Source organism: Rutidosis leptorrhynchoides, chromosome 10 (assembly GCF_046630445.1).
Source record: "Rutidosis leptorrhynchoides isolate AG116_Rl617_1_P2 chromosome 10, CSIRO_AGI_Rlap_v1, whole genome shotgun sequence".
In the NCBI taxonomy this organism is placed as follows: Eukaryota; Viridiplantae; Streptophyta; class Magnoliopsida; order Asterales; family Asteraceae; genus Rutidosis; species Rutidosis leptorrhynchoides.
Window position 1 is genome coordinate 48,854,708 of NC_092342.1, and position 22,746 is coordinate 48,877,453.

Consider the following 22,746-nt stretch of genomic DNA (forward strand, 5'->3'; position numbering starts at 1 on the left):
ATTCTTTTATTTCATATTTAATTTCCTTTATTTTATATTTAATTACACTTCTAATTATCGCATTTTTATTTATTGTTATTGTATTTAATTGCACTTTTAATTATCATACTTTTTAATTATCGCAAGTTTATTTTATCGCATTTTTATTAATCACAATTTCATTATCGTTATTTACTTTATGCTTTAATTTAAGTCTTGTATTTATTTTTAATATTTTACATTTGGTTTTAACTGCGACTAAAGTTTTAAAATCGACAAACCGGTCATTAAACGGTAAAAACCCCCCTTTATATTAATAATATTACTTATATATATATATATTTGTATTTTTATAAAAGTAAACTAATATAGCGTTAAACTTTGTTTAAAAAGATTCCCTGTGGAACGAACCGGACTTACTAAAAACTACACTACTGTACGATTAGGTACACTGCCTATAAGTGTTGTAGCAAGGTTTAAGTATATCCATTCTATAAATAAATAAATATCTTGTGTAAAATTGTATCGTATTTAATAGTATTTTCTGTAAAAATATAAGCTATTTTATATACTACTCTGCTAAAACATCACTGTGCATTTGCTCATATTACATGGAGTCATTCATGACATATAGAGGTCAGAACCTCGCAATGGGACCAACTGTTGAAGACTTCGTCCAGATGGATTAGGACGGGTCATTTCACAAGGAGCACAAACGAACTATACAACTACTAAAAAAGAACTCCTTGCTATTATCTTTGCTTTTGACAAATTTCGTTCAAATCTCGTTCTAGCTAAAACGGTGGTCTATACCGACCATTATGCTCTTAGATACCTATTTTCGAAACAAGATGCCAAACCACGATTAATTCGTTGGATCTTACTCTTACAAGAGTTCGATATTGAAATCCGAGATAAAAAGGGAGCAGAAAATCTCGCTGCCGATTATCTTTCTCGTCTTGAAAATCCCGAATTAGAAGTTCTAAATGAATCGACCATACAAGACAACTTTCCTAATGAATATCTATTGAAGATAGATTATAATGAAATTCCATGGTTTGCAGACTATGCAAACTACTTAGTATGTGGATTCCTTGAAAAAGGATTATCGTACCAAAAACGAAAGAAATTCTTTAGTGATATAAAACACTATTTCTGGGAAGATCCACATTTGTTTAAAAGTTGTCCCGATAGAATAATACGCCGACGTATATTCGGAGATGAAGCTAGTAAAATCTTAAACCATTGTCACACAGGACCAACAGGAGGGCATTATGGGCCTCAACTCACAGCAAGAAAAGTTTATGATGCTGGATTCTATTGGCCTACAATTTTCAAAGATGCACACCTTCTTTGCAAATCCTGTGATGCTTGTCAAAGGGCCAGAAAAATAAGTCAACGTGATGAAATGCCACAAAATGTCATTCAAGTATGTAAAGTATTTGACATTTAGGGTATTGACTTTATGGGTCCATTTCCAAAATCTCATAATAATCTCTACATTCTCGTTGCCATTGATTATGTATCTAAATGGGCGGAAGCACAAGCTCTCCCAACTAACGATGCACGAGCTGTAGTCAACTTTTTGAAACGTCTTTTTGCTAGGTTCGGAACACCGAAAGCTTTGATAAGTGATCGGGGTACTCATTTTTGTAACAATCAACTTGAGAAAGTTCTTAAAAGATATGGAGTAACTCATAAAATCTCCACCGCATATCATCCACAAACAAGTGGACAAGTTGAAAACACCAACCGAGCATTAAAACGTATTCTAGAGAAAACTGTAGGATCAAATCCAAAGGAATGGTCCATGAAATTGGAGGATGCACTCTGGGCTTTTAGAACAGCCTACAAAACTCCAATTGGAATCACACCTTTTAAACTCGTTTACGAAAAGCATGTCATCTTCCAGTAGAAATTGAACACAAAGCATTTTGGGCTTTGAAGACATGTAATCTTGATTTACATGAAGCCGGACGTCTACGATTAAGTCAACTAAACGAATTAGAAGAATTGAGACATGAAGCATACGAAAATTCGTTAATCTATAAAGAAAGAACGAAGAAATGACATGATAAAAGAATCAGAAGTTCAAAAGAATTTAAAGAAGGCGGCAGAGTTCTTCTTTTCAATTCACGATTCAAGCTATTTCCTGGAAAATTAAAATCAAGATGGTCTGGACCATTTATAGTCAAAAGAGTTTTCCCATACGGAACAATAGAGTTAATAAATTCAAATGGGATTGAATTTAAAGTTAATGGTCACAAAGTTAAACATTACATACATGGTCCGATGGAAGTTGACAATGAAGTCAATCATAATTTCACCACTCAAGAAAACCCTCAAAATGAAAACATAAATATGTTATCAACAACATATGAAAAATCAAAATTGAAAAATAGGGAGGATTAAAATTGGAGTGATGAAGAAGAATTCTTATACAAACCTCCCATTCCAAGAAACGAAGAAAAATGTGAACAAGAAGTTCAAATAGAAGTGAAAGAACCAAGAAAAGAACACCTGAAAAAGGTTTACAAACCAACTCGACTTACTAAAGCAGGAGACCCGGGTGAATTTATCATTTCTTGTTTGCTTAATGATGGTGCTATATATAATGGACTCGCAGATTTAGGAGCAAGTGCAAATATTATGCCTATTTCCTTATACAAAAGATTAGGTATGGGTAAATTAAAACCAACCAAAATAGGTGTTCAATCATTTGACCTAACCATTAAACACCCGGTTGGAATAGCAAATAATTTACTTGTTAACGTGGGAAGTTTGACCTTTGTTGCAAACTTCATAGTGATTAATATGGAGAAAAACCTTGATATTCCTCTAATTTTAGGTCACCCATTTTTAGCAACCACCGAGGCATTCATTTATGTAAGAGAAGGTAGAATGACACTTAGGGATGGTGATAAATCGATCACCTTTGTGAACTGAAAGTTTAGATCTCCACCAACCAAAACTGTTAGACCAATAAAAATACATAAGTGTGGGAAAGATGAAGAAACACTTAATGATGAACCAATCACAAAGAACCCCGTTGATGATAAGAAATTAGATGAACCCATTTTTAACAGTTCAACGAAGAAACTTTATAAACGGATTCACGATGCTAGGATTAAGGGAAACTTTAAGTTATGTAACCGATTAATATCCAATTTATCGCCAAAAGAAAAGGCGATATTAGTTGAGTTTGTGAAAGTTACGGAGGAAATCAACAAATGGATTGAAGTAAAAGTCAAAGATATTCAAGTTGTTGATGATCCAATTGAAAATAACGTTAATCACAATTTTAACTAAGTGTGGGGAGAATCGAATCTTTTTAGGGTAATACATATTTCTGTTAGAGTTAGATGTTCTGTATTCGTGTAGTTCTCGAGAATGGAATCCGAATGGTCTTTCCCTAGCAGACCCTAAAGAACTAGTCTTCTCCCCCCATTCTGAATTTATATTTTTTTTAGGTTTTACGAGATGAAGACTTCCTGTGAACTAAACCATGGTCTAATGCTACACGCTTTGATCACTAAACGTAATAATGACACCCTTCCAAGTAAATTGGTATCATTAATCAGAGGTAAATTGGACGGAGTAAGAAAAGAATCCAGGAACGAAAATTATAAGTTACATTTTGGTAAAGGAAAATCAAAATCCGCAGCGAAAAGAAGAGCACGACACCTTGAAAGATGTCACAAATGCGGAAAATGGTCACACGAAGGAAAATGTTCAACGAATCAGACATATTCCAATACCGAATTCGTTACTTTATGCAGAGATGGACCGTTCATATGTTTCGAAGAAAAAACGTTGAATGCTCGAGGTTACGCCTATGTAGCTATGGAAAACCAATTAGTCCGACTATCTTATGAGTGGGCTAAAACAGGTCACTGAGAATTCTATCTCACAGGTAAGTATGTACAGTTTTTGTTTTTATTTTTATTTTATTGCTTTTAACCTTTTGATAATAAACGCTAAATCATTCGCTATAAAGTATTAAATTGATACTCAATAAAATTAGGTTTTGCGACCAAAATTATTGATATCATACAAAAATTTATTACATCACTGCGAAATTTACCGTTTATTCTTAAGGTATAAATATCTTTAATCAATCAACCTAAAATATTTTAAAAATTCGTCAGGAGTAAAACTATGTAATATAGCCGAAATTACTTTACTGAAAAGAGGGGGTATATTTTTGATAATATTTGATTGATTAAAGTGGGATAAAAGAAAAAAAAAATTTATTTTATTTTTACTTTATTTTTAAAATTAATATTAAAATTATTATTATAAACTTTTTAAAATCAATATATATTTAAGTTTGTAAATATTTGAAAAAATTTATGTTTTTAATATAAGTTTGTATGTATAAAAACAAAAATATAATATAAGTTTGGTATGAATTTATAATTTTAATAAAATGAATTTTTAATTTTATGCATTTTAAATTTAAGTTTGGTGTGAATTTAAAAACAAAAATTTACTTTATTTCGTTAAGTTAAAAATATGATTTTTAAAATTCGTCGTAAGTTGAAGACTAGGTCATTGAACCGAAATTGCTTTACCCAAGGGAGGGACGAGAACTTTTATTATCATTATTTTTAGCCTTATTGAATTAAAGTATGCCAAAAACATTTTAAAAACCCAAAAATCTTTGTTTTTAAAACTGAGCTTAAAAATGACAAATTTTAAAATCTTTTTAGGATGAGGGCGTTTCGGATCGTTGTCCTAGTCCGTCCCTCGACAAAATTTTAAAAGTTGTACCATAATGTTTGGAAACGCCAATATGTTTGGAAACTTTGGTAAAATTTAACAATTTTTCTACGCTAATCACCCTCAATAATTTAAATTGTACTGATTTCTTGCAAATGAGGGCATTGCAAGATCTTAAGTGTGGGAAGGGGTTAAATTCTTTCAGATTTTTTAAATTTTTTGACTTATACACTTGGTTACCATTAAAAATACTAGTAAAGCAGTAGTTGTATTAGAATCTAGTGCTCTCTGATAATAAAGAACAGTCCTAGTCTTATATACTGACTACCCAATTCTAGTAAATTTTTTTTAAAATTTTCAATTAAAATGAATTCAAAATCATGTTTATACATATTTATGAACGATAAAACTAGGTGTTAATACCGAAATTATTGTTACCTCGGAAAGGACATAAATTGAGAAACAACCCAAAATGTTAGAATTCATTTAAAATGGAATAGAGAACAATAAAAAGGCAAAGAAAGGAAAATAAAAGCCAAGTGTGGGAAAAATTTACCAAGTTATTTTGAACATATATCACATATTTTTGTACAAATAACTGAAGATGCTTTTGCTTTAGACTAAACTAATCAGTTTTACCCGAAAAACTGTAATATATTTGAAAGAAAGATGGATCTACACGATGAATTAATTCCATCATTAAAAGGAAGTAAAGTCTTCTGAAAAAGAAACGCGCTTCTTAATTTAGGTCAGGAAGTTGTCGTCCAGACCAGTTGTAGAGTCTACGAAAAACCTTGAAAAGTTTTCTCGAAAATCAGCTGGAAATTCACGGACCTCAGCATCAAATAGGGTCGCCAAGTGGTCAGACTTATCCTAACCATGAGAGGATCTGTCTCGTAAAATGAGGAGGACGCCGTGCAAATTAGCTTGATAAGACTAATGAATCAGACCCCAGAAAAGATAATCTCCTTAAAGATTAAAAATCAGATTTTAAGACTGATATTACTCAATCCTTGAGATTGACCTTAAAGATTGAGAATTACAAACTCATGGAATTCAATGATATCTAAACTCGAGCTTGAACGAGAAAATATTTTGATCAAAATACAAACCGATTTATTTTCTGAAAACCCATTTTCAAATGCGTTCATTACCATTGAACGTAAAATCCTAGGAATTCACCTGGAATTCATTAGGTCACCTGAACCAAATCGGGTGTCAACCGTAAGAACGGTGGTTGCATAGCATGGTCAAAGACAGGACCTTGTGCCAGATCGAAAAATTATAAGGGTGAGCTTTACTATTGCTCCTACCAAGGATAGTAATTGCATCCGACACGTTATAGACCATAATTAAAAGCATGTCAGGGGACATTGCCTTAACCGTTGCTTGTTCAATGCTTTCCTTTACAACCGGACGGTAGTTTACCGAAAGGTAATATACGGAGCAAGTATACTGGAAGTGTTGCTTTCTTAATACAAGGTTAGCAAGTGGGTGACACAAAACCATAAGTTTTGAGCTAAAATTTTCAAATCTGAAACCCACCAAACCCACAAAAACAATTTGCAAACACCGGTGAAGGGTTATTCCGGAAAACTTATCTAGGGTAAAAGCTAGATTAAATTTTCAAAAGATCAAATGTTTTCATAAAGATCCAATTTCCTTAAAGGATCTAAATTTTTATAGTCATGTGGGACTGTAAACCACAACGTTACTACCATTGTTTATACCGCCGTATAGAAATCACTGATGTACAAAGTGTGAAGAATAAAGAAGTGATTCTAGTATTTTTATTTCAAGACTATATTGCTTGAGAACAAGCAACGCTCAAGTGTGGAAATATTTGATAATGCTAAAAACGAACATATATTTCATAGCATTATTCCACAAGAAAGACAAGCTTTTAGTTGCAATTGTTCTATTTACAAGTGATATTCGTTTAAATAATAAAAGGTGAAGACAAAAGACAGATTCGACGAATTGAAGACGCAAACGACCAAAAAGCTCAAAAGTACAAAGTACAATCAAAGTGGTTCAAATTATTGATGAGAAACGTCTCCAAATTACAAGAGTACAAGACGCAAAACGCAAAGTACAAGATATTAAATTGTACGCAAGGACGTTCGAAAATCCGAAACCGGGACTAAAGTCAACTCTCAACGCTCGACGCAACGGACTAAAAATTATGAGTCAACTATGCACAAGAATATAATATAATATTTAAATAATTCTATAAATTATTTATATATTATATTATTATTATAAACCGTCGGCAAACAAGAAAACAAAGGAGTGTGAGCTGACACCTACCTCTATGCGATCGCATGGCCTGTAGGCTTATTTTCCATGCGATCGCATGGCCCTAAAATCCAGGCCACATGCTATAAATTCGCGTGTTTTGGCTCAGTTTTTATAAAATATACACCTTTTTCCATCCATCTCTCTATCTATCACGTATATATATATATATATATATATTATACACCACCTCGCACACATCAGAGAAATTGTTACGTTCACGCAAAAACCAAATGAAACTTTATATGAGGCATGGACAAGATTTGAAAAGTTGTTGAGAGGATGTCCGCAACATGGTTTAGACACTTATCAAATAGTACAAATATTCTACCAAGGATGCGACATCACTACAAGAAAAGACATCGATATAGCAGCTGGTGGTTCCATTATGAAGAAAACCGCAACTGAAGCTTAGAAAATTATTGATAACACTACTTCCCACTCACATGAGTGGCACCAAGATAAAGATATCGTTAGATCATCTAAAGTAGCTAGAGTCGATTCTAGCCATGACTTTGATTCCATTTCCGCAAAGATAGATGCTGTCGAGAGACGAATGGAAAAGATGACTAAAGATATTCACTCAATACGAATTAGTTGTGAGCAGTGTGGAGGACCACATTTGACAAAAGATTGTCTCAGTATTGAACAAACAATGGAACAAAGAGAGAATGTTTCATATATAAACCAAAGGCCTGGAAATAATTATCTGAATAATTATCAACCGCCAAGACCAATCTACAATCAAAATCAGAATTATAACCGAAATGTTCCATACAACAACCAACAAGGTCCTAGCAATCAACAAGTATCTAACAATACTTACAATTAGCAAAGACATATTTTTCAAAACAAACCACCACAAACCGATGATAAAAAGCCAAATTTAGAAGATATGATGTCGAAGCTAGTTGAATCTCAAACTCAATTTTTCACATCTCAGAAACAAACGAATGAACAAAATGCTCAAGCATTTAGAAATCAACAAGCTTCTATTCAAAATCTGGAACAAGAAGTAAGTAACCTAGCAAGATTGATAGGTGAAAGAAAACCGGGAAGTCTACCTAGCGATACAAATGCTAACCCCCGGAATGAAACAGCTAAAGCCATTACTACAAGAAGTGGTATTACACTTAAACCACCTGAAATACCTGTAATTTTTGATGACTCTATTCCTACTCCACAAGAACCACAATCTGAGCAAGATAAGGAAACAGAACCGGTAGTTGAAAAAGTTAATGAAGATAACACAGTTAAGGCAAAACCTTATGTTAAACCATACCAACCACCACTTCCTTACCCGAGTAAAATGAGAAAAGAAAGACTTGAAGCCGAGCAATCCAAATTCTTGGATATGTTTAAATAAATAAATGTTAATCTTCCTTTCATTGATGTGATTTCAGGAATGCCAAGATATGCTAAATTCTTAAAAGATCTAATCACAAATAGAAAGAAAATGGAAGAACTCTCGGCTGTTACTATGAATGCTAAATGTTCTGCAGTGCTGTTGAATAAGATACCAGAAAAACTTTCAGATCCGGGAAGTTTCACAATTCCATGTTTTCTGGGTAGTCTTAGTTCAATAGAAGCATTGGCAGACTTAGGTGCTAGTATAAATTTAATGCCGTATTCACTATACGCTAAACTAGACCTTGGAGAATTGAAACCAACACGAATAAGTATACAACTAGCCGATCGATCAGCAAAATATCTTAGAGGGATAATGGAAAACATGCTAGTTAAAGTTGGTACTTTAGTATTTTCAGTAGATTTTGTTATTCTGGACATGGAAGAAGATTCTCGAGTTCCTCTCATATTAGGAAGACCATTCTTAAACACGGCTAAAGCAATAATAGACGTGTTCGGTAAGAAACTGACCCTAAGTATAGAGGACGAGAGTGTTACCTTTTCAGTTGATAGAGCCATGCAACAACCGCAATCTGCAGATGATACATGTTATTATATTCAAACTATAGATTCACATGCAGAATTGTTAGAAGCATTTCCAGAATTACAAGGAACAGGAGAATGTTCTTTAGGAGAAGGAACTGAACCAATTGATGAAACTGAAATGTTAGCTACACTTATGGCTAATGGATATGAACCAACAACAGAAAAAATTCAAATGCTAAAAGGGGAAGACAGATATCGATATAAATGAAGAACCACCGACATTAGAGTTAAAGCCACTTCCAAACCATTTGGAATATGCTTATTTACATGGTGAATCTGAATTACCTGTAATAATATCGTCTTCTCTTACGAAAAATGAAAAATCTCGACTCATTACTGTGCTAAAAGCTCATAAACCAGCTATTGCATGGAAGATTCATGACATTAAAGGCATAAGTCCTTCGTATTGCACACAAAAAATCGTTATGGAAGAAGGTCATAAAACGTATGTGCAACGCCAACAAAGACTAAGTCCTAATATGCAAGATGTTGTTAAGAATGAAATTATAAAACTGCTAGATGCAGGTTAAATTTATCCAATCTCTGATAGTCCATGGGTAAGCCCAGTTCAATGCGTACCTAAGAAGGGTGGCATGACTGTCATCACAAATGAGAAAAATGAGCTTATTCCTACTAGGACTGTAACAGGATGGCGTGTTTGTATTGATTATAGAAAATTAAATGACGCCACCAGAAAAGATCACTTTCCCTTACCTTTCATTGATCAAATGTTGGAAAGATTAGCCGAAAATAGTTACTATTGTTTTCTTGACGGTTTTTTCGGATACTTTCAAATTCCAATAGCACCCGAGGACCAAGAGAAAACCACATTCACGTGCCCTTATGGTACTGTTGCTTACAAACGCATGCTATTTGGACTTTGCAATGCCCCTGCAACCTTTCAAAGGTGCATGATGGTTATTTTTCACGACATGATAGAAGAATGCATGGAAGTATTCATGGATGACTTTTCAGTTTTCGGTGATACATTTGAATCATGTCTAGTTAATCTTGAACGAATGCTCATTAGATGCGAACAATCAAATCTAGTTCTTAATTGGGAGAAATGTCATTTCATGGTTAAAGAAGGCATCGTTCTCGGTCATAAAATTTCAAAGGAAGGAATTGAAGTGGATAAAGCTAAAGTAGATGTAATTGCTAAACTTCCACATCCCACCAATGTTAGAGGAGTTAGGAGTTTTCTAGGGCATGTCGGTTTTTACCGACGTTTCATAAAAGATTTTTCTAAAATTGCCACTCCTATGAATAAACTCCTAGAAAAGGATGCTCCATTCATCTTTTCGGATGAATGCATCAAATCTTTTAATATTCTTAAAGAAAAACTCACTAATGCGCCGATCATGATAACTCCAAATTGGAATCTACCATTTGAACTCATGTGCGATGCAAGTGATTTTGCAATGGGAGCCGTTTTAGGACAAAGGATTGGAAAATGATTTCAACCTATTTATTATGCTAGTAAGACATTACAAGGAGCACAAACGAATTACACAACTACTGAAAAAGAACTCCTTGCTATTGTCTTTGCTTTTGACAAATTTCGTTCATATCTCGTTCTAGCTAAAACGGTGGTCTATACCGACCATTCTGCTCTTAGATACTTATTTTCGAAACAAGATGCCAAACCACGATTAATCCGTTGGATCTTACTCTTACAAGGGTTCGATATTGAAATCCGAGACAAAAAGGGAGAAGAAAATCTCGCCGCTGATCATCTTTCTCGTCTTGAAAATCCTGAATTAGACGTTCTGAATGAATCGGCTATACAAGACAACTTTCCTGATGAATATCTATTGAAGATAGATTATAATAAAATTCCATGGTTTGCAGACTATGCAAACTACTTAGTATGTGGATTCCTTGAAAAAGGGTTGTCGTACCAAAAACGAAAGAAATTCTTTAGTGATATAAAACACTATTTCTGGGAAGATCCAAATTTGTTTAAAAGTTGTCCCGATGGAATAATACGCCGATGTGTATTCGGGAATGAAGTCAGTCAAATCTTAAACCATTGTCACACAGGACCAACAGGAGGGCATTATGGGCCTCAACTCACAGCAAGAAGAGTCTACGATGCTGGATTCTATTGGCCTACAATTTTCAAAGACGCACACCTTCTTTGCAAATCCTGTGATGCTTGTCAAAGGGCCGAAAAAATAAGTCAACGTGATGAAATGCCACAAAATGTCATTCAAGTATGTGAAGTATTTGACGTTTGGGGTATTGACTTTATGGGTCCATTTCCAAAATCTCATAATAATCTCTACATTCTCGTTGCCGTTGATTATGTATCTAAATGGGCGGAAGCACAAGCTCTCCCAACAAACGATGCACGAGTTGTAGTCAACTTTTTAAAACGTCTTTTTGCAAGGTTCGGAACACCGAAAGCTTTAATAAGTGATCGGGGTACTCATTTTTGTAACAATCAACTTGAGAAAGTTCTCAAAAGATATGGAGTAACTCATAAAATCTCAACCGCTTATCATCCACAAACAAGTGGACAAGTTGAAAATACCAACCGAGCATTAAAACGTATTCTAGAGAAAACCGTAGGATCAAATCCGAAGGAATGGTCAATGAAATTGGAGGATGCACTCTGGGCTTTTAGAACAGCCTACAAAACTCCAATTGGAACCACACCTTTTAGACTCGTTTACGGAAAAGCATGTCATCTTCCAGTAGAAATTGAGCACAAAGCATTTTGGGCTTTGAAGACATGTAATCTTGATTTGCATGAAGCGGGACGTTTACGATTAAGTCAACTAAACGAATTAGAAGAATTGAGACATGAAGCATATGAAAATTCGTTAATCTATAAAGAAAGAATGAAGAAATGGCATGATAAAAGAATCAGAAGTTCAAAAGAATATAAAGAAGGAGTCAAAGTTCTTCTTTTCAATTCAAAATTTAAGCTATTTCTCGAAAAATTGAAATCGAGATGGTCTGGACCATTCATAGTCAAAAGAGTTTTCCCGTACGGAACAGTAGAATTAATAAATTCAAATGGGATTGAATTTAAGGTTAATGGTTACAGAGTTAAACATTACATAGATAATCCGATGGAAGTTGAAGATGAAGTTAATCACAATTTCGACACCACAGCTAACTAAGTGTGGGAAGGTTCGAATCTTTTTAGGGTAATATATATTTCTGTTAGAGTTAGATATTCTGTTTTCGTGTAGTTTTTGAAAATGGAATCCGAATGGTCTTTCCCTAGCAGACCCTAAAGAACTAGTCTTCTCCCCCCATTCTGAATTTTTATTTTTTTTTTAGGTTTTACGAGATGAAGAATTCATTTGATCTGAACCATGGTCTAATGCTACACGGTATGATTACTAAACGTAATAATGACACACTTCCGAGTGAACTGGTATCATTCATAAGAGGCAAAATGGACGGAGTAAGAAAAGAACTCAGAAAAGATCATCATAAGATACATTTTGGTAAAGGAAAATCAAAGTCCGCAACAAAGAGAAGAGCACGACACCTTGAAAGATGTTATAAATGCGGAAAATGGTCACATGAAGGTAAATGTTCAAATTGAAATGTCCCGTTCTTATTGATTAAAAACGTTTCATATTAATTGATTTCGTTGCGAGGTTTTGACCTCTATATGAGACGTTTTTCAAAGACTGCATTCATTTTAAAACAAACCATAACCTTTATTTCATCAATAAAGGTTTAAAAAGCTTTAACACACGACCATTACATAATGATTTACAATACAAATATGTTACAGCAAAATAAGTTTCTTGAATGCAGTTTTTACACAATATCATACAAGCATGGACTCCAACATTCACATATAGAGTGTCTATGGTTGTTCCGAAATATATATAGATGTGTCGAAATGATAGGTCGAAACATTGTATACGTGTCTATGGTATCTCAAGATTACATAATATACAATACAAGTTGATTAAGTTATGGTTGGAATAGATTTGTTACCAATTTTCACGTAGCTAAAATGAGAAAAATTATCCAATCTTGTTTTACCCATAACTTCTTCATTTTAAATCCGTTTTGAGTGAATCAAATTGCTATGGTTTCATATTGAACTCTATTTTATGAATCTAAACAGAAAAAGTATAGGTTTATTGTCGGAAAAATAAGTTACAAGTCGTTTTTGTAAAGGTAGTCATTTCAGTCGAAAGAACGACGTCTAGATGATCATTTTAGAAAACATACTTCCACTTTGAGTTTAACCATAATTTTTGGATATAGTTTCATGTTCATAATAAAAATCATTTTCTCAGAATAAAAACTTTTAAATCAAAGTTTATCATAGTTTTTAATTAACTAACCCAAAACAGCCCGCGGTGTTACTACGACGGCGTAAATCCAGTTTTACGGTGTTTTTCGTGTTTCCAGGTTTTAAATCATTAAGTTAGCATATCATATAGATATAGAACATGTGTTTAGTTGATTTTAAAAGTCAAGTTAGAAGGATTAACTTTTGTTTGCGAACAAGTTTAGAATTAACTAAACTATGTTCTAGTGATTACAAGTTTAAACCTTCGAATAAGATAGCTTTATATGTATGAATAGAATGATGTTATGAACATCATTACTACCTTAAGTTCCTTGGATAAACCTACTGGAAAATAGAAAAATGGATCTAGCTTCAACGAATCCTTGGATGGCTCGAAGTTCTTGAAGCAGAATCATGACACGAAAACAAGTTCAAGTAAGATCATCACTTGAAATAAGATTGTTATAGTTATAGAAATTGAACTAAAGTTTGAATATGATTATTACCTTATATTAGAATGATAACCTACTGTAAGAAACAAAGATTTCTTGAGGTTGGATGATCACCTTACAAGATTGGAAGTGAGCTAGCACACTTAAAAGTATTCTTGATTTTATGTAACTAGAACTTGTAGAATATATGAAGAACACTTAGAACTTGAAGATAGAACTTGAGAGAGATCAATTAGATGAAGAAAATTGAAGAATGAAAGTGTTTGTAGGTGTTTTTGGTCGTTGGTGTATGGATTAGATATAAAGGATATGTAATTTTGTTTTCATGTAAATAAGTCATGAATGATTACTCATATTTTTGTAATTTTATGAGATATTTCATGCTATTTGCCAAATGATGGTTCCCACATGTGTTAGGTGACTCACATGGGCTGCTAAGAGCTGATCATTAGAGTGTATATACCAATAGTACATACATCTAAAAGCTGTGTATTGTACGAGTACGAATACGGGTGCATACGAGTAGAATTGTTGATGAAACTGAACGAGGATGTAATTGTAAGCATTTTTGTTAAGTAGAAGTATTTTGATAAGTGTCTTGAAGTCTTTCAAAAGTTTATGAATACATATTAAAACACTACATGTATATACATTTTAACTGAGTCGTTAAGTCATCGTTAGTCGTTACATGTAAGTGTTGTTTTGAAACCTTTAGGTTAATGATCTTGTTAAATGTTGTTAACCCAATGTTTATAATATCAAAAGAGATTTTAAATTATTATATTATCATGATATTATGATGTACGAATATCTCTTAATATGATATATATACATTAAATGTCGTTACAACGATAATCGTTACATATATGTCTCATTTCAAAATCATTAAGTTAGTAGTCTTGTTTTCACATATGTAGTTCATTGTTAATATACTTAATGATATGTTTACTTATCATAATATCATGTTAACTATATATATAACCATATATATGTCATCATATAGTTTTTACAAGTTTTAACGTTCGTGAATCACCGGTCAACTTGGGTGGTCAATTGTCTATATGAAACCTATTTCAATTAATCAAGTCTTAACAAGTTTGATTGCTTAACATGTTGGAAACATTTAATCATGTAAATATCAATCTCAATTAATATATATAAACATGGAAAAGTTCGGGTCACTACAGTACCTACCCGTTAAATAAATTTCGTCCCGAAATTTTAAGCTGTTGAAGGTGTTGACGAATCTTCTGGAAATAGATGCGGGTATTTCTTCTTCATCTGATCTTCATGCTCCCAGGTGAACTCGGGTCCTCTACGAGCATTCCATCGAACCTTAACAATTGGTATCTTGTTTTGCTTAAGTCTTTTAACCTCACGATCCATTATTTCGACGGGTTCTTCGATGAATTGAAGTTTTTCGTTGATTTGGATTTCATCTAACGGAATAGTGAGATCTTCTTTAGCAAAACATTTCTTCAAATTCGAGACATGGAAAGTGTTATGTACAGTCGCGAGTTGTTGAGGTAACTCAAGTCGGTAAGCTACTGGTCCGACACGATCAATAATCTTGAATGGTCCAATATACCTTGGATTTAATTTCCCTCATTTACCAAATCGAACAACGCCTTTCCAAGGTGCAACTTTAAGCATGACCATCTCTCCAATTTCAAATTCTATATCTTTTCTTTTAATGTCAGCGTAGCTCTTTTGTCGACTTTGGGCGGTTTTCAACCGTTGTTGAATTTGGATGATCTTCTCGGTAGTTTCTTGTATAATCTCCGGACCCGTAATCTGTCTATCCCCCACTTCACTCCAACAAATTGGAGACCTGCACTTTCTACCATAAAGTGCTTCAAACGGCGCCATCTCAATGCTTGAATGGTAGCTGTTGTTGTAGGAAAATTCTGCTAACGGTAGATGTCGATCCCAACTGTTTCCGAAATCAATAACACATGCTCGTAGCATGTCTTCAAGCATTTGTATCATCCTTTCGCTCTGCCCATCAGTTTGTGGATGATAGGCAGTACTCATGTCTAGACGAGTTCCTAATACTTGCTGCAATGTCTGCCAGAATCTTGAAATAAATCTGCCATCCCTATCAGAGATAATAGAGATTGGTATTCCATGTCTGGAGACGACTTCCTTCAAATACAGTCGTGCTAACTTCTCCATCTTGTCATCTTCTCTTATTGGCAGAAAGTGTGCTGATTTGGTGAGACGATCAACTATTACCCAAATAGTATCAAAACCACTTGCAGTCCTTGGCAATTTAGTGATGAAATCCATGGTAATGTTTTCCCATTTCCATTCAGGGATTTCGGGTTGTTGAAGTAGACCTGATGGTTTCTGATGCTCAGCTTTGACCTTAAAACACGTCAAACATTCTCCTACGTATTTAGCAACATCGGCTTTCATACCCGGCCACCAAAAATGTTTCTTGAGATCCTTGTACATCTTTCCCATTCCAGGATGTATTGAGTATCTGGTTTTATGAGCTTCTCTAAGTACCATTTCTCTCATATCTCCAAATTTTGGTACCCAAATCCTTTCAGCCCTATACCGGGTTCCGTCTTCCCGAATATTAAGATGCTTCTCCGATCCTTTGGGTATTTAATCCTTTAAATTTCCCTCTTTTAAAACTCCTTGTTGCGCCTCCTTTATTTGAGTAGTAAGGTTATTATGAATCATTATATTCATAGATTTTACTCGAATGGGTTCTCTGTCCTTCCTGCTCAAGGCATCGGCTACCACATTTGCCTTCCCCGGGTGGTAACGAATCTCAAAGTCGTAATCATTCAATAATTCAATCCACCTACGCTGCCTCATATTCAGTTGTTTCTGATTAAATATGTGTTGAAAACTTTTGTGGTCGGTATATATAATACTTTTGACCCCATATAAGTAGTGCCTCCAAGTCTTTAATGCAAAAACAACCGCGCCTAATTCCAAATCATGCGTCGTATAATTTTGTTCGTGAATCTTCAATTGTCTAGACGCATAAGCAATCACCTTCGTTCGTTGCATTAATACACAACCGAGACCTTGCTTTGATGCGTCACAATAAATCACAAAATCATCATTCCCTTCAGGCAATGACAATATAGGTGCCGTAGTTAGCTTTTTCTTCAATAACTGAAACGCTTTCTCTTGTTCATCATTCCATTCAAATTTCTTCCCTTTATGCGTTAATGCAGTCAATGGTTTTGCTATTCTGGAAAAGTCTTGGATGAACCTTCTGTAGTAACCAGCTAGTCCTAAAAACTGGCGTATGTGTTTCGGAGTTTTTGGGGTTTCCCACTTTTCAACAGTTTCTATCTTTGCCGGATCCACCTTAATACCTTCTTTGTTCACTATGTGACCGAGGAATTGAACTTCTTCCAACCAAAATGCACACTTTGAAAACTTAGCGTACAATTCTTCCTTCCTCAATACTTCTAACACCTTTCTCAAATGTTCACCGTGTTCTTGGTCATTCTTTGAGTAAATAAGTATGTCATCAATGAAAACAATGACAAACTTGTCAAGGTATGGTCCACACACTCGGTTCATAAGGTCCATGAACACAGCTGGTGCATTAGTTAAACCAAACGGCATGACCATAAACTCGTAATGACCGTAACGTGTTCTGAAAGCAGTCTTTGGAATATCATCTTCTTTCACCCGCATTTGATGATACCCGGAACGTAAGTCAATCTTTGAATAAACAGACGAGCCTTGTAGTTGATCAAATAAGTCATCGATTCTCGGTAGTGGGTAGCTATTCTTGATGGTAAGTTTGTTCAACTCTCGGTAGTCGATACACAACCTGAATGTACCATCTTTCTTCTTGACAAACAAAACAGGAGCTCCCCACGATGATGTGCTTGGTCGAATGAAACCACGCTCTAAAAGTTCTTGTAATTGGGTTTGCAGTTCTTTCATCTCACTGGGTGCGAGTCTGTAAGGAGCACGAGCTATTGGTGCAGCTCCTGGTACAAGATCTATTTGAAATTCAACGGATCGATGTGGGGGTAATCCCGGTAATTCTTTCGGAAATACATCGGGAAATTTTTTTGCGACGGGAACATCATTGATGCTCTTTTCTTCAGTTTGTACTTTCTCGACGTGTGCTAGAACAGCATAGCAACCTTTTCTTATTAGTTTTTGTGCCTTCAAATTACTAATAAGATGTAGCTTCGTGTTGCCCTTTTCTCCGTACACCATTAAGGGTTTTCCTTTTTCTCGTATAATACGAATTGCATTTTTGTAACAAACGATCTCTGCTTTCACTTCTTTCAACCAATCCATACCGATTATCACATCAAAACTCCCTAACTCTACTGGTATCAAATCAATCTTAAATGTTTCGCTAACCAGTTTAATTTCTCGATTCCGACATATATTATCTGCTGAAATTAATTTACCATTTGCTAATTCGAGTAAAAATTTACTATCCAAAGGCGTCAATGGACAACTTAATTTAGCACAAAAATCTCTACTCATATAGCTTCTATCCGCACCAGAATCAAATAAAACGTAAGCAGATTTATTGTCAATAAGAAACGTACCCGTAACAAGCTCCGGGCCTTCCTGTGCCTCTGCCGCATTAATATTGAAAACTCTTCCGCGGCCTTGTCCATTCGTGTTCTCCTGGTTCGGGCAATTTCTAATAATGTGGCCCGGTTTTCCACATTTATAACAAACTACATTGGCATAACTTGCTCCGACACTACTTGCTCCGCCATTACTCGTTCCGACACCATTTGTTCCTTTCGTTCTATTAACCCCTGGTCCGTAGACCTCACACTTCGCCGCGCTATGACCATTTCTTTTACACTTGTTGCAAAATTTGGTGCAGAACCCCGAGTGATACTTTTCACACCTTTGGCATAGCTGCTTCTGATTGTTGTTGTTGCGGTTATTATTGTTGTTGGGATGATTGTTGTAGTTGTTGTTGTTGTTGTTGTTGTTGTTGTTGTTGTTGTTGTTGGGCCGTTTGTTGTAGTTGCGATTGATGTTGCGATTGTTGGGATAATTGTTGCGATTATTGTTGTAATTGCTGTTGTTGTTGTATTGGTGATTCTTATCACCGTTTTCCTCCCACTTTCTTTTGACTTGCTTCACATTGGCCTCTTCAGCAGTCTGTTCTTTAATTCTTTCTTTAATCTGGTTCACTAGTTTGTGAGCCATTCTACATGCCTGTTGTATGGAGGCGGGCTCGTGTGAACTTATATCTTCTTGGATTCTTTCCGGTAATCCTTTCACAAACGCGTCGGTCTTCTCTTCCTCATCTTCGAATGCTCCCGGACACAATAGGCACAATTATGTGAATCGTCTTTCGTACGTGGTAATATCAAATCCTTGGGTTCGTAACCCTCTAAGTTCTGTCTTGAGCTTATTGACCTCGGTTCTGTTCGTTCATCAAGTGCTTGAATGCTGACCACGGTAGTGCGTACGCATCGTCTTGTCCCACTTGCTCTAGATAGGTATTCCACCATGTTAACGCAGAACCTGTGAAGGTATGCGTAGCGTACTTCACTTTGTCCTCTTCAGTACACTTACTTATGGCAAACACCGATTCGACCTTCTCGGTCCACCGTTTCAATCCGATCGGTCCTTCGGTTCCATCAAATTCCAAAGGTTTGCAGGCAGTGAATTCTTTATAGGTGCATCCTACACGATTTCCTGTACTGCTAGATCCAAGGTTATTGTTGGTATGTAGCGCAGCCTGTACTGCGGCTATGTTTGAAGCTAGAAAAGTACGGAATTCCTCTTCATTCATATTCACGGTGTGTCGAGTAGTCGGTGCCATTTCCTTCAAAATAGTCAAATGGAACAACTTAATCATACAGAAAATTAAGAGTAGTTAATAGTATTTCGTAGCATAATATGAACTCATTTATAAAAGCTTTTTCTTCATATTAGCGTTTTATAAATTTAAATTCGGGTAGTACCTACCCGTTAAGTTCATACTTAGTAGCTAATATACAATTCAACTACTTTAATTCTATATGAAAAACTGATTATAATAATATTTCGCGTTCATACTTTTATACAATATTTTACAAACTTACAATACCGCTTATTTTACATAAAGCATGAAATATAGCACACAATAACTTTGATACAAGATAGTTGTGAAGATAATTCTAGCTAGTACACAAGTCGTTCAGCAAAGGCAATAAAGACACGTAATTCATACGTCCAGAAACAAGTCATGCATTCTGGTTTTACTAGGACTACTTCCCATCCTTGGTCTTGTGGAACATAACCGTTATGGCCGTTGATAAGACATCGTGTTGTAACATCGTCAAAGGGACGAGGGTTACGTAATGTCCAACAGTCTCGTAACAATCTAAAAACCTCATTTCTTACCCCAATTACCGACTCCGTCACTTGTGGGAACGTTTTGTTTAATAGTTGTAGCCCGATGTTCTTGTTCTCACTTTGGTGAGAAGCGAACATTACTAATCCGTAAGCATAACATGCTTCTTTATGTTGCATGTTAGCCGCTTTTTCTAAATCACGAAGTCCAATATTCGGATATATTGAGTCAAAATAATTTCTTAACCCATTGCGTAAAATAGCATTTGGGTTCCCCGCAATATATGCGTCAACGTAAACACATCGTAACTTATGGATTTCCCAATGTGATATCCCCCATCTTTCGAACGAAAGCCTTTTATAAACCAAGGCACTCTTGGAACGTTCTTCGAATGTCTTACTGTAACGACCCTGGTTTTACCAACGTTATTTATTAATAATTATTATTATTAATACGCTTGATTAAACGAATGTATGTTATTACATTTACATGTTGCTTTAATTGCCCGTACTTGAACTTTAAATGCCCGAAACGTCTTTGTGACACCCGGAACTTGCACGAATAATATTTTAAGGTATTATTTACATTCATGATTAATTTTATTAATCATTTTAATTAACTAAGATGGTTAGTTAGTTACTTGGGCTTAACTTGGACTTTTAGTGGATTAATTGTTAAACTACTTGCAACTTGGGCTTTATTAGTTAATGGACTAGTGTAAGCCCACCCTACTTCTATTTATGAGTTAACTAGCCCACATGACCCTTGTAAGTGTTAGTTGGAAGGTTAACTAGATAGTTAAAGGCTTTAGGAATCTTGTTACTTGCTATCCCCATGCACAACCAACTAATAACCAACTTTAAGCCTTCTTTACATGCAATTATCCAACAAACTTCTTCCTCCCCCTCCCAATTCTGCTGAATGCCGAGTTTTAGAAGACCATAAGGTGGTTTTTGATTTCATTTATTCATTACTTCATTCCTTGTATCTCTCATTCAAACACACACACACTTTACTTGCAATTTTCTTCTTCTCTCAAGTTCTTCTTTCTTTCTTGTAAGTAACAACTTCTTTTCTTCTTTTCTTTATTGGTAAAAACTGATTTCTACATGAACAACATCATCATCAATCTTTGTTGTTAAAACTTTTGTTACTTGTTCTTGTTTAAAGTTAATTACTTGTAGGTTACTAAGTTGTTTACTTACTTACTTTCATGTTACAAGATCAAACTTCTTAGTTTGATTCTTCATTTATATCTTGTATTTAACAAGAACATCAAGAACATAATCTCTCTAGTTATGTTCTACATATTTTGTTTCAAAAGATTTAAAGTTTATAATCTTTAATTTTTGTTACTTGTGTTCTTGTTTGTTGTAAGTTACTAGAATACCACCTTCATGGTTGGTTTAGGTTTATCATTCATTTTCTTTATTTCTTATTGTTAGTTGCTTACTACACATTTGAACAAGGACATGAAACCAACAAGAGCTTACACTTTGGTGCAAGTATCATGGATCCAACACTTGGTTGTGATCTTTCTTAGTGTTCATGAACTTGTTCATAAACTTACATGTAACCTTGGTTCATCAAACACTTACAACACTTGCACTTGAGTTATGATGGACAAACCTTGGTCAAGATGATGTTAACACATCAACGAGTTGTACACTTGAAGCTATACGCATCAAGGATGAGAACCGTGATGAACATCAAGCACCGAGACAACCGGAACTCTTCAAAACTTACTGTTTCTGTCCAAATGTTTCTGACCTACTGCTTCTGGAACAGACCAGTAGACCTGGGCTGTTCTAACCTTGATTTTTAGATAGAACTTTTCGAGTAGATAACTTTTCATATAGGACTCGACTTAATCCGAGTTACGGTTTAGGATTTATGGCCCTCCGATCGTTACCATGTCCTTTAACGTTGTGCAGAAATTTCTGACCTACTCGCACTTAGACCGTCGCCACGGTCAAACCAAGACGAGTTTGCTTCTGTAAATTTTACCACACTTAAGGGACTCATAGACGGAGCCATAACCACTGGTCTCACCTTAATTCAGTAAGGGTAGAGGCCGTGGTGACTGACCGAAGTCAGCCTTTGTTTTAAACGACTTTCATAAACGAGTCTTACTTGTTACCTTTTGTTTAATGATGATTGATGATGACCCTTATGACCTTAATTACGTACTTGTAAACCTTTTGAGACGAATTATTGACTTAGTGCTATTTGACTTAGGTTGAGGACGTTTGGACCGTTACTTGCACACCACTTTCCGACTACTACCTTACCATTACTACTAATCATTGTGAGTTATAGCATTCCCTTTTTACTTTAACTTATTTTGGGAACTGAGAATACATGCGGATTTTATGTTTTACATACTAGGCACGAGTACTTAAACTTTATATATGTGTGGGTTATATAACGGCAGAAACATTCCCTTTAGCTCGGTAACGTTTAATCATTGGTTTTTGAACCGTGAACGCGAATCTTAGATATGGATCCATAGGGTTTGACATCCCCACTCGGGCTAGTAGCGCTAGCATTTAACGAGTGTTTAATACTTCGAGGTTATACGCACTTGCCAAGTGCACTTTAAGGGGGTACTTTAAACGTTAAGTTAGTTACCGGGTGCCCACGGTTGAGCATATACTTTTACATACTTTTGAAACGCTCGTTGTAGCACTGAAATCTCGTGGCCTACTTACATTACTGTTATACTTAAACTATAGCTCACCAACCTTTGTGTTGACCTTTTT

At 35.1% G+C, this 22,746-nt stretch overlaps 1 non-coding gene across 1 annotated transcript; it reads right to left on the bottom strand.

The window, feature by feature from the left end:
* Positions 1-7,192: 7,192 nt before the first annotated feature.
* On the bottom strand, positions 7,193-7,299 carry LOC139874045 (small nucleolar RNA R71). Its single transcript, XR_011767748.1, has one exon. It is a non-coding gene; the product is annotated as a small nucleolar RNA R71 (small nucleolar RNA).
* Positions 7,300-22,746: the final 15,447 nt, after the last annotated feature.